This window comes from Microcebus murinus, chromosome 14 (genome assembly GCF_040939455.1).
Source record: "Microcebus murinus isolate Inina chromosome 14, M.murinus_Inina_mat1.0, whole genome shotgun sequence".
Taxonomy (NCBI): Eukaryota; Metazoa; Chordata; class Mammalia; order Primates; family Cheirogaleidae; genus Microcebus; species Microcebus murinus.
Genome location: NC_134117.1, coordinates 79,462,906 through 79,475,834, shown reverse-complemented (window position 1 = coordinate 79,475,834; position 12,929 = coordinate 79,462,906). Strand labels below are relative to the sequence as shown.

The window sequence follows — 12,929 nt, the reverse complement described above, 5'->3', positions numbered from 1 at the left end:
CCCCTTCAAAATGTCTGCCATGTGTTGTAGTTCAGGTAAAGGGGTTATTTCCCATTCTAATTTCCGTTGTTTTTTTTTTTGTTGTTGTTTTGAGGCAGAGTCTCACTTTGTTGCCCAGGCTAGAGTGAGTGCCATGGCGTCAGCCTAGCTCACAGCAACCTCCAACTCCTGGGCTCAAGCAATCCTCCTGCCTCAGCCTCCCGAGTAGCTGGGACTACAGGCATGCGCCACCATGCCCGACTAATTTTTTCTATATATATTAGTTGGCCAATTAATTTCTTTCTATTTATAGTAGAGACAGGGTCTCACTCTTGCTCAGGTTGGTTTCGAACTCCTGAACTCAAACGATCCGCCCACCTCGGCCTCCCAGTCTAATTTCTGTTTTAAAATTAAGTCTTCAATTTTATTTATTTATTTATTTATTTATTTATTTATTTATTTATTTATTTATTTATTTATTTTTGAGACAGAGTCTCACTTTGTTGCCAGGGCTAGAGTGCCATGGCATCAGCTTAGCTCACAGCAACCTCACCACTCCTGGGCTCAAGCAATCCTTCTGCCTCAGCCTCTCAAGTAGCTGGGACTACAGGCATGTGCCACCATGCCCGGCTAAAGTCTTCAATTTTAGATTTAATTCCTTGACAAAATGAGATGAAAGGGCTGCTTCCTAGACTCCCAAATGTTGAGATGTTATTTTCTAGCCTATCCCAAAAATCTGGACAGATTCATCTTTTGGCTGTTTGCATGACTGAATTATGGTCCAATCTTTTAATTGGAAATATTTTAGATATGGCTTTTCAGAGACTTTGCCTTGTGTTTTGAGCCTTTTTGTGGACTCTCAGGTTTATTGTGGACAGCAGAATCCTAGAGGTCTTATTCCCAGTGAGTCCAGTTTGCTTTTGCCATTCAAGGTTTAGCATTTGAGGTTCTGATCAATATATATACAAGTTGATATAGGTCAGGTAACCCTGGGCTGCATGTCTCTCAAAATATTCTTGATTATTCTATGAATAGTTGCTGATCTTGTCTGGGTTTGGGGAAGTCCTTAATTGTGGTTCTTAATTCAGCTTGGGTCTAAGGTTTAAATCAGGGGTCCTCAAACTTTTTAAACAGGGGGCCAGTTCACTGTCCCTCAGACCGTTGGAGAGTGCGCACTGTGGGCCCCGGATAAGACACCCGCTGGGCTGGATAAATGTGCTAGGCCGCCTGTATGTGGCCCGCAGGCTGTAGTTTGAGGACACTTGGTTTAAATTCTACAGTTGCCTACATAGGGCTCATGGGAGGAAAGGGTCTTTACAGAGGCAACTGGCATTTTCAAGTCTTAGGAGACTTGAGTCTTAGGAGAGTTGTTGGATCTGGACAGGGGGAGATAAGGGAGGAGTGGACAAATGTGTGGAAGGAGAGAGGTCAGAAGGTTAAGGCAGAAGAGGGAGAGCAGGATTTGGGGAGGCAAGTAGGGGAGGACTTACTAGGAACACGAGTTTAGTTCATTGCTGCTTAAATTTGCCAAATTGCTCATTAGCTTTGACCAAAGAATCTTTAGGGAAGCAATTTTTTTTCTTTTTTCTTTTTTTTTGTTTTTGAGACAGAGTCTCACTCTGTTGCCAGGGCTAGAGTGCCGTGGTGTTAGCCTAGCTCACAGCAACCTCAAACTCCTGGGCTCAAGCAATCCTCCTGCCTCAGCCTCCTGAGTAGCTGGGACTACAGGCACTCACCGCCAAGCCCAGCTAATTTTTTCTATTTTTAGTAGTGACGGGATCTTGCTCTTGCTCAGGCTGGTCTTAAACTCCTGAGCTCAAGCGGTTCTCCTGCCCTGGCTTCCCAGAGTGCTAGGATTACAGGCGTGAGCCACGGCGCCTGGCTGGGAACTACTTATTTTATAAACCTCATTATATCACCCAAGATCTGACACAGAATTTGAATCACACATTATCTTCTCTCCAAATTAAAACTGCACACATTCAGTATTTGATTTAACTATTTTTAAAAATGATATAAAGCTAACAATTGAAGCCCATTGTTGGGGAAACCTCAGTTACTTTAAAAACAAGTCTAATGGAGGAATCAAATAGTCTAAAATATGCGACAACTACTCCTAACCTTGCTGCTTCCATTTCATGCCAGGTCCAGCACGGAAGACCCCCCTCCCAGCTTCCTCTCCACTGTTCCCCGAGTGGGGGAGCGCGGGGCGCACGTGTCTGCGCGGGGCTGCTCTAGACGGCCAGCCAGAGGCGGGATAAAGGGAGGAATCACGCCTGAGAGAGAAAGGAAACCCAGCAGGAGGAGGGCAAAGAGGAGAAAATGCCTGGCGTGGACGGGAGTGGCTCTACCACGTGTTGCCCCACGTTAGGAGGTGAGGCGGTTTTTAATTCGAGTAGTAGGTGTAAGGCTGGTGATGCCCCCCCACCCCCAGATCAAAAAGAAAAGGCTCACGCCATGGACAAACTGCCAGGCCCTGCTGAGAACAACCACACCCAGATGTCCACACCTAAGAACGTTTTGGCTCCTGGGTTCCGCAAATACCGCCAGCCCCTCCTATTTCTCAATGACCACCAAAGGTCGCCCCAGCTCTTCCGGCCAAAAGTCCCTAGCCCGGCCCAAATGGCCTCACCCCCTTCAAACGGGTGCGACGTCTGCGGGCCCCTCTCTTGGGACCCCAGAACCTCGTCCAGGAGTGCATAATACAGCCACGAGGTTTGGTCCCACTCTTTCTCTCTCTGTTTTTCCCCTGAAAAGCCTTACAGTAGGGACCGGGGCTTATCTCCGTGGAGGGCTTGCAGCCATCGGCGAAGGGCCTTGGGGACGTTCCTGGAACCGTCGGTTGAGTGGAGGGTAAAGGGAAAGGGCTTCTCTTTCCTCCCCTACTCGCTGAAATCGTACAATGTCCGACCTCGAAGACATTTTCCTGCATGTCCCCTCAACTCCGTCATTTAACATGTGAGGAAACCCAGGTCCGAAGAAAAGGAGAGACCAGCCCACAGGTCACTGGCGACCCGGCGCTCCCGAGGAGACTCGGACACCAGGCTCGGACACCCCTGGGGACCTGGCGGCCCTAATTCAGCGCGCACGCGGGCGCTCACAGCCCCTCGGGCTCTGGGGACGCCGCAGGCCGGCGCTGCCGCCTCGCCCGGTTCCGCGACAGGGTGCCCACAAAGCCAGTCTGCGGCCGGGCTCTCCCGCGGGCGCTGGCTCAGGCAGAAGCCTCGGTCGGCATGCTGCGGCCTCCACAGGTCGTTTTGGGGGATACACACACACATATTTTTTTATCAGATTAAGTGGTTAAACGAACGTGCCAGGCTCTGGGCGTCCTGCGCCGGGCACCGGGTGCGCCCGGGGTGGGCGGGACCTGGCAGGAGTGGGCGGGGCGCGCGGCCGCCACATTTCCTCGCGCGCGCCGGAAGTGGCCGTTCTCGGCGCGGCTGCGCGCCGGGAGGCTAGGCGGCTGAGGCGGCTGAGGCGGCGGCTGACCCAGGAGCGGCGCCGGCCGGGTGTACTGGCGGCGGGGAGCAGGCGGCAGTGCGGCGGCCGCGGTGCGATAGCGGGCAAGCTCGGTGAGTACCCGGCCCCGCTCGTCCGCAGCTACCCCAGGCTCGGGCCCTGGGGGTGCGGGGGCCGTCGGGGTCGGGTAGCCTCACGGACGAACCCCTCCGGAGCTCTGTCCCCCGAGGGTCGCCCCCGGATGAGCGCTTCTGGGGCCCTGTCCCCATGGAGCCGCCTCACGGACGAGCCCTGGAGTCCGCCCTGGTTTTAGGGAAAAGCCGCGTTTTTTTCTGAGAAAAGTGCTGCCAGAGACCGTTGGTTCGTGTGTCAGTGTTTTTGTTTTGTTTTGTTTAACCAACTCACCACATCTCCCCTCCTCTCAGAGGGTAAACTTTTTAGTCAGTCTTTATTGCTTGAAAATGGTTTTCTCTGACAGCCTGTCTTTATCTGACAGACACCAGAACGGACGCCTTTATTTAAAAGATGCCCGTTTGTGGAGGAATCTGGGGCCGAGGAGACTAGGGAGCCTCTGGCAGCTGTCAGAGAATTCATCTTGAAAATTACTTTATTCCTGAACAAGTGACTGAGCAGTAATTTATAAAACACGATAGTGACACTTCTGTTTGTGATGATGGTATTGACGGAATGACAATTTGACTATAATCTGAAGCTTCTTAAGCCCCTGACTTGTTAAACTTAGAGGCCTTTTCTCGCTTGCTTTTAAAATATAGATGAGATGTGAAATTTCACCATCATTCAAGGTTCACAGGAGCTGGGCCTTCATTTCTGGTGGAATTAATGCTTTTAATGTTGTATTAAAATAGTAGCTTTGATCTTGGAAGTGAGAAACCAAGTATTTTATGACTGTGAATGTTAACATTCATCTTGTATCGTTATTCTGCAGCCATTTGTTTACAACTGTCATGTGACTAAAAAAATCAGAAAGGATGATGGATTTCCAATATGTATGGCTCAGAGAATTATGACCTAAATAGGCACAGTTTTAGTTCCAGTTTGGAAATTACATTTTTCTCTTTCTTTTTTATTGATGTATAAAATACATATGAAGTCAACAAGTATGTAAATCTTAATTGTACAGCTCAATTTTTTACATATTACTTTGTATGACCACCAGATAGATCAAATTATAACTGTGGAGCATTTTCATTATCCCAAGAGTTTCCCTCTGCTTCTTCCAAGTCAGTTATATCCCTGCTATCCAATCTGTATTCTGATTTCTCTCATCAGCTTTTAGTTTTGTCTATTTTGAGCTTCATATTAGTGGAATCATACAGTATGCCCAGCATATTGCTTGTGGGATTCACCCATATTTCATGGTATGGTATAATTTATGCATATCATGGTATGGTATCAGTAGTTCTTTTTAATACTGTGTAATATTCCACTGTATGATCTGTGACTATTCTGTTGATGAACATTTGTGTTCCCATTTTTTGTATATGATGTATTTTGAATATTCAAAATGCTGTGAACATTCTTTTTTTTATTTTTTATTTTTTTTATTTTTTTTGACTGCAATCATCTGGCCTGTGAACATTCTTGTAAATGTCTTGATGAGCCTCTATGCATTTCTGTCAGCTGTAGAATGACTGAGTCATAAGGTAGGCAGAAAATTACATTTTAACTAATGTGGAGTCTTTTTTCTAATATAATAGATTTTGTTATTTTAAGTAACATGGCATTAAAGGTTGGTAAAAAGCATAACTATTATGAGTTCAAGACTGAAGTGATTCATTCATTACCACATTATTTACCCCTTGGATTGCACATCAAGGACAGTCTTCTGTGAGACTGTTGTTACTTGTTTAACTGTTAGACAAGTCTGTTAGGGCTGGTGATGACCTGACTCTGAAGTTTGGTGTAACACTTACATAAGCACTATGTTGCTCAAGTTAGTGGTTGTTAGGGGAAATGAAATACCAAAAGGATATGACTAAAAATGAAATGAAGAATCATGGGATTCCAAGTCAAAGAACTTACATTGTTATTGTCATGCTACATAAGCACTAGGTATAAATGTAAAATTGAGTTATAGGGTTAGTTACAAATGTGAATTTACTGCAGGAATATAGTGATTTCCACATGGACTGAAATACTAGTAGATTTATACTCTGAACAGACAACAAAAATCACTAAACATTTCTGAGAAATCAGTAGCATGTAAGAGAAGCCAATATTGAACAAAACAAGAACTAGGCCCTGAAGCAATGGAGTTCATATAAGAGACAGAAGAAAACTTTAAAATAAATATTAGTATCCTCATATTTGGTAGGGTCTCATGCTTTTTGAACACATATAGGCTGCCTCGAAGAAAGCAATCAGTTCTTGAATATTGAAACATGGGAAGTAGGATAGAATTACCATGATGTGGAAAATATATCTAGAAGAGCCAATGTACGTGTTATAGGAGTTCCAGGAGGGAATAGAAATTGAAAGAGAAGAAATAACCACAGAGAAAACAGAGATCCTGAGGGTAGAAATATCAAGGCAAAGTCTTAGGCAGCCTAAGCCAGACAAAAATAAGTATCAGGGGACAAAGTACTGGCAATATAGATCAACCCTTCCCTCTCTGGTCTTTGTTACTTCATCCATGCAATGGGGATGATCAGGAAGTATGCCTTTGCAGAGAGCTATGGGAAGATATGTTAGATGTGCTGACTGCTCCTGTTTCCCACTCTCCTCCCCTACCAACTGACAGATGCCAGATTCCCCATTTCCACCTCACAGTAGAATGAAAACAATTAAAACATTGTATCAAAGAACAAGGAGGCCGGGTGTGGTGGCTCAAGCCTGTAATCCTAACACTCTGGGAGGCCGAGGCAGGAGGATTGCTCGAGGTCAGGAGTTCGAGACCAGCCTGAGCAAGAGCAAGACCTGGTCTCTACTAAAAATAGAAAGAAATTAATCGGCCAGTTACAAATATATATACAAAATGAGCCGGGCATGGTGGCGCATGCCTGTAGTCCCAGCTACTCAGGAGGCTGAGGCAGGAGGATTGCTTGAGCCCAGGAGTTTGAGGTTGCTGTGAGCTAGGCTAACACCACAGCACTCTAGCCTGGGCAACAGAGTGAAACTCTGTCTCAAAAAAGAAAAAAAAGAACAAGGATATTTCCTTGAGCAGAATTATGTGAGTTTTTGAATGGAATAGATATACTGAGAGTCTTAAAAGAATGTTGATAGAGATACACCTAGATGAATTCTGGTGAAACATCAACTTCATGGATAAATACACAATTCATAAACTTCTAAAAATATATGGTTACCTGTAAAGAAATGGAAATCAGACTAGCAAATAGATTTCCAATTTGGAATATGAATGTTAGACGACAGAACAGTGTTTAAAAAGTGTTTGTGGGACATATTTTGAACTCAGAATCTTACATGTAGTCAAACTATCATTCAGATTGGGGGCAAACTAAAGCCATTTTCACCCATACCCACTAGGAATACCTAGGATGTGCTATATCAAAATGAAAAATTAATCTAAGAAAAATAGATGTAGAATTCAAGAAATAGTGATCAAAGAAAACAATAAAATTTATTTCTTAACCCGTCATTGATAACCATAGTTAAGAAATTTAATGCAGTGTTAAGAAAGGATTCATAAACCAGAGTAGGCATAATTTTAAAATCTATAATAATCTGGAGCAAAAATTTAATGTGATTTTAAACTTGATTGGGAAGGTGGGAAGTAGGTAAAGTCATATTGGGCACTTATCAAGGGAGAAGTTATAGATACTAACCAATTACATGTTACAGTGAATAAGGAAATTTAGACAGTTGCACTTCTAGGAACTTATCCTACAGATGAAATAACATGTTCTAAGTTATTTTTACTAAGGCAGTTCAGTATATGGTGGCATTAGCTTTGGAAAGATACACAAAAACTGGAGAAGGAAACTGGACTTCTGGGTCCAGTTTCCTTTTTGAGGGAAACTTTTTACTATATGCCCTTATATCTTTTTATCACATGTATTTATTTTGTGAAATTTTAAAGGGATAAAAATTTTTTAGAAGAGTAAAAGAAATTTAGGAGTTTAGAGCAGGGATTGCCAATTCTGGCTGGCTACCTTTCTTAGTATGACCTGTGACCTAACAGTAGCTTTTACATTTTTAAATGCTTGTGGGGATGAGGGGGAGAAAATAACACTTTATGACACATAAAAACTATATGAAGTTCATATTTTAGTGTCCCTCAGAACACAGCTATGCTCTTTCACTTACATATTATTTGTGGCTGCTTTTATGCCACAAAGGCAATGTTGATTGGTTGTGACATTTACTATCTGACCTAAAATGGTTGCTGACCTCTGGTTTAGAGGCTAGAAATAGACCTATACATGTATAGGAATTTTTGCTTATGATAAAGGTAACATTTCAAATTAATGACAAGACCATGAATTTCATAATAAATGGTAAGAATTAGCTATTTGAGGAAAAAAATTCTTATATTAGAATTACTTCAGGTAGGGAAGCTAAAATTGAGTAGTCATACAGGAAAAGAATGAAGATTTGACTCTGTTAACAACAACACAAAAGTTTGCTTAATGGAAAATAATACCTAACACTTATTGAGCACTTAATGCTTGACAGGTTTTACTTGATTAATTGTTAAAATTACACCCCAGGGTAGGTTCTGTAATTATTCTCACTTAACAGGTGAGGAAAGTGAAGTTTACGAAGAACTTGTCTGTGATGACGAATTAGGAAATGATAGAGCAGATATTTGAATTTAGGCCATCTGGTTCCCAAGCCTATTATATAGACAAGAAAACAAAATATTTGCAACATACTAGCACCATTTTGTAGGTATTATCCACATTAGCACATAAGGATTTACCTCATTTGTTTTTAAATCTATTGTATAAATGTCTGCAGTTTAACCTTTCCCCTATTGATAGATTTTAAATTGCTTTTATTTTTATTTTGCTGTTACATATAACATTAATAAACATCTCATGCATGTGACTTTATATACTATACTAGTGTGGATATTTCTTTTTTTTTTTTTTTTTTTTTTTTTTTTTTTTTTTTTGAGACAGAGTCTCGCTTTGTTGCCCGGGCTAGAGTGAGTGCCGTGGCGTCAGCCTAGCTCACAGCAACCTCAAACTCCTGGGCTCCAGTGATCCTTCTGCCTCAGCCTCCCGGGTAGCTGGGACTACAGGCATGCGCCACCATGCCCGGCTAATTTTTTATATATATATATCAGTTGGCCAATTAATTTGTTTCTATTTATAGTAGAGACGGGGTCTCGCTCAGGCTGGTTTTGAACTCCTGACCTTGAGCAATCCGCCCGCCTCGGCCTCCCAAGAGCTAGGATTACAGGCGTGAGCCACAGCGCCCGGCCTAGTGTGGATATTTCTGAGGTATAGAATCTTAAAAGTAGAATTGTGAATTGCTGTATGAATGGGCATGTGCATTTAAATCAAATTTGCCCTCCAGAAGTTTGTGTGTATGTTTAGTTTATCTTAAAGTAATTGTAACATCTTGGAAGGAACATTGGCTATCCAGGCAAACTACCTCATTTTATAAAGGAAGCTCAGAGAGGTTAAGTATTGTGCCCAAGATTACATAGCTATTAAATAGCTGTTACTCTTAACTCTTCAGGTTGTTTTTACTGTGCCATAGGCCGGCACATTTTTCTGCTTTACCTATAATGATATCATGAATATTAATTTGTCTTGCTGAAATCCAGGTATCAGGAGTATAGTTTTCCCCAGAAACACCTTATCAAAAGGATCCATCTGGTATTACTTGTTCTTGGTACCCAGTGCCTGACACACAGTAGGTAGTCAAGTATTTGTTAAGTAAGTACTGCTTTCTGGTGATCAGTACTTTTATTTCTAATTACTTGCCTCTTATTCAACAACATGTTGAAGAATCAGTGTATCACTGATACTCATTAAGTAATCAAGAATCCAGAACTTTCCAAGAAATAAAACATTCTAATTTACTTCTTCCCAAATGCTTACACTTCAAAATATTTTAGTTTCAGTTTTCTGACAGTGGTTGTTTTCCAAATCATTTTGTGGCTTTGTTTTTGCTGTAAAAAAAAATGAACTTAAAATTATAAATTTATTAATAGCATTTGAAAACTTCAATAAGATATTATTCTATACAGAAAATTTGGGAGGATTATATAGAATATAACTTTAAATAGACTCAGGCAGGGCACGGTGGCTCCAGCCAGTAATCCTAGCACTCTGGGAGGCCAAGGCTGGAGATTGCTTGAGGTCAGGAGTTTGGGACCAGTCTGAGCAAGAGCAAGACCCTGTCTCTACAAAAAATAGAAAAATTAACACGGTGTGGTGGTGTGCACCTGTAGGCCCACACTCGGGAGGCTGAGGCAGGAGGATTGCTTGAGCCAGGAGTTTGAGGTTGCAGTGAGCCATGATCGCGCCACTGCACTCTAGCTGGGGCAACAGAGCAAGAGTGTCTCTAAACAAAAAGATAGATTGACTGACTCAAATGGATTGTGGTTTTCAGAGGGCAAAGGTTATTCTTATTGCAGGTTAGTTTGGCTCACTGCAATGTAAGTATCCTGGAAATGATGCATAGTGTATTGTGTTAGTACCAAAACATGCGGAATCAAAAGATGAAGAACTGCTTAAAAGTCATATTATTATGTAAGGGATCAGTGCTTTGGAATTAACTACCTTTAACACTTCTGTTGTCTCAAAGTCACATGGCAAATAGAAAAATTGTTAACAGGAGACATTTAGAGTAATATGCGGTATTTTACTTTGAGGCCTGGACTTTTTTATTATTAATCAATCTCTTGTCATACAGATCTATTCATATTTAGTTATTTCTTCTTAAGTCAGTTTCATTAGTTTGTATCTTTCTTGGAATTTTCCATTTTCATTCAGTTATCTTTAAAAGGGATTTAGATAATTTAAAAAATCTTGTGTTACCAGTGTAGTTAACATTTCTGAAGTTCTTCATTGCTCCGTGCAGATCCACAGTTCTATCTAATGTTATGTTCCTCTGCCCAAAGGACTTGTAGTACAGATCTGATGGTGATGAATTCTTTTAGTTTTTTATGTCTGAAAAAGTATTTTGCCTTTTTCAAAGATAACTTTTCTAGATGTAGAATTCTAGTTTGGCATGTTTTTCCTGTCAGTTCTTTAAAGATATTGCTCCACTGTCTTCTTACTTGCATTGATTTCAAGTAGTATGTGATGTACATTTTTCATCTGGCCACTTTTAAGATTCTTCTGTCATTGGGTTTGAGCAATTTGAATAGCATGTGCCTTGCTATAATTTTCTTTCTAGATCTTGTATTTGAGATTGATTGAGCTTCTTAAATTTATGTGTTTATAGTTTTCATCAAATTTGGGAAATTTTCAGCCTTATTTCTTTAAGTATTTCTTTTAACTCTCTCCCTCTTCTTTGAGGACTCTAATCACATGTTTATTAGGTTGTTTGAAGTTGTCACACAGCTTTGTTCTTATTTTTCATAGTTTCTGTTGCTATGTCTTCAGTAATAGGTTTTTCTGAAGTATTTAATCTGCTGTCAATCTCATTCAGTGTATTTTTCATCTCAGACATTGAAATTTTTATCTCTTGAAGTTTAATTTGGATCTTTTCTTTTCTTTTTTTTAAGACAAGAGTCTCGCTCTGTTGCTGTGGGTAGAGTACAGTGGCATCGTCATAGCTCACTGGAACCTCAGACTTCCAGGCTCAAGTGATCCTTCTACCTCAGAATCCTGAGTAGCTGGTACTATAGGTGTCTGCCATGATGCTTGGCTAATTTTTCTATTTTTAGTGGAGACGGGATCTCATTCTTATTCAGGCTGGTCTCAAACTCCTGAGCTCAAGGAATCCTCCTACCTCAGCCTCCTAGAGTGCTAAGATTACAGGTGCGAGCCACCACGCCCGGCCAGGTTGGATCTTTATGATGTTATCCATGCCTCTACTTAGTCTTTTGAACATGAATTTTTTTAATATAGTTATAAATAGCTGCTTTAATGTCCTTTTCTGCAAATTCCCATATCTATGTCAGTTTTAGGTCAGTTTTAATTCTTGATTTTTCTCATTATGGATCATGTTTTTCTTTATGACTAGTAATTTTTGTTTGTCAGATATTGTGAATTTTATTTTGCTGAGTACTGGATATTTTTATATTCCTATAAATATTCTTGAGGCTTATTATACTGTTACTTAGAAACAAGTTGATCCTTTTAGGTCTTGCTTTTAAGATTTGTTGGCAGGACCAGAGCCATGTTTAGTCTAGAGCTGATTATTTCCCACTCTGAGCCAAGACTTTTTTTGAGTACTCTACCCAATGTCCCATGAATTTGAGGTTTTTCAGTTTGTCTGGTGGAAACATGCACTATTCCTGGCCCTGTATGAATGCTTGATTCTGTGCCCTCTAATTTTTTGTGTGGTCCTTTCCTTAGCCTGTTAGTTTCCTCATAAGCCTTCACTAATAAGTGCTCTGCTGAATACCTAGAGGGTTTCTTCTTCAGATCTCTGGAGTTCTCTGTACAGCTCTTTCCTCTCTGGTACTATATCCATGGAACCCTGGCTGCATTAATTTCCTCAGACTATCACCTCCATCCCATCAACTCAGGGAATCTGCTGGGCTCTACTTAGTTTTCCCTCCCTGTATGGCTTAGAAACTAAGGCAGTAAGCTGGGCAGCCACTTGTTTCTTGCTTCTCTGGGGATCAGTGTTGTTACCTGATGTTGAGTATCTTGAAAAAACTGTTGTTTCATATTTTAGCGTTTTGGCAGGGAGGGTATTTGTTTTTATGTTGTTTCAAGCATGCGAGTAAACCTGGCCTCTGTTAGTCCATCTTGGGTATAAGAGGATGTCATTTTAGTCTGTTTTACAGAGTTAGAATTGATGGCTTCTAAGATTTCTTTCATGTCTGAGATCTTTGATTTTGTATTATATAACTTTTAACAGCTCATTTTCACATTATCCCTTTCTGTCCTCAAAACACTTAACTAAATCCGCATTTATGTTTAGAAGGTTGGTTGGGCTCTGGGCTAATTGATATTGTTATTTTCTATTTCATTGAAAAGTAAACCTTTTAGTAGTGACTCATTTATGAATCATATTTCATAGTTTAAAATACCTTATCAGCTGGGCACAGTGGCTCATGCCTGTAATCCCAGTACTGGGAGGCTGAGGGGAAAGATGGCTTGAAACTAAAAGTTTGAGACCAGCATGGGCAACATAGCAAGACTCCCATATTTTTAATTAAGTATATTTCAGAATTTTATAGAGGTACACATGTTTTGGTTACATAATTTGCTTTTGTACAGTTTGAGTAAAAGTTATAACTGTACCCTTCGCTCAGTTAGTGTGCATTGTACCTGTTAGGTGTGAATTTACCCATCCCCTCCTGTCCCCTCCCACTTACCTGATTTCCCTTCAGTTTTACTTACAGATGTGCATATAAGTGTTGATTGATTAGT

General features: G+C 41.1%; 1 protein-coding gene across 3 annotated transcripts in view; it reads left to right on the top strand.

Annotated features, from left to right (window-relative positions):
• Positions 1 to 3,383: 3,383 nt before the first annotated feature.
• LOC105879006 (chondroitin sulfate N-acetylgalactosaminyltransferase 2) overlaps positions 3,384 to 12,929 on the top strand; it is a 45,005-nt gene continuing 35,459 nt past the window's right edge. The window contains exon 1 of one of the 3 annotated variants that reach the window (XM_012778942.2): positions 3,384 to 3,551. The gene's annotated coding sequence lies outside the window, so the exon portion shown is untranslated. The remainder of the gene's footprint in view (positions 3,552 to 12,929) is intronic. The other 2 variants (XM_012778938.2, XM_012778941.2) reach the window with 2 other exon arrangements.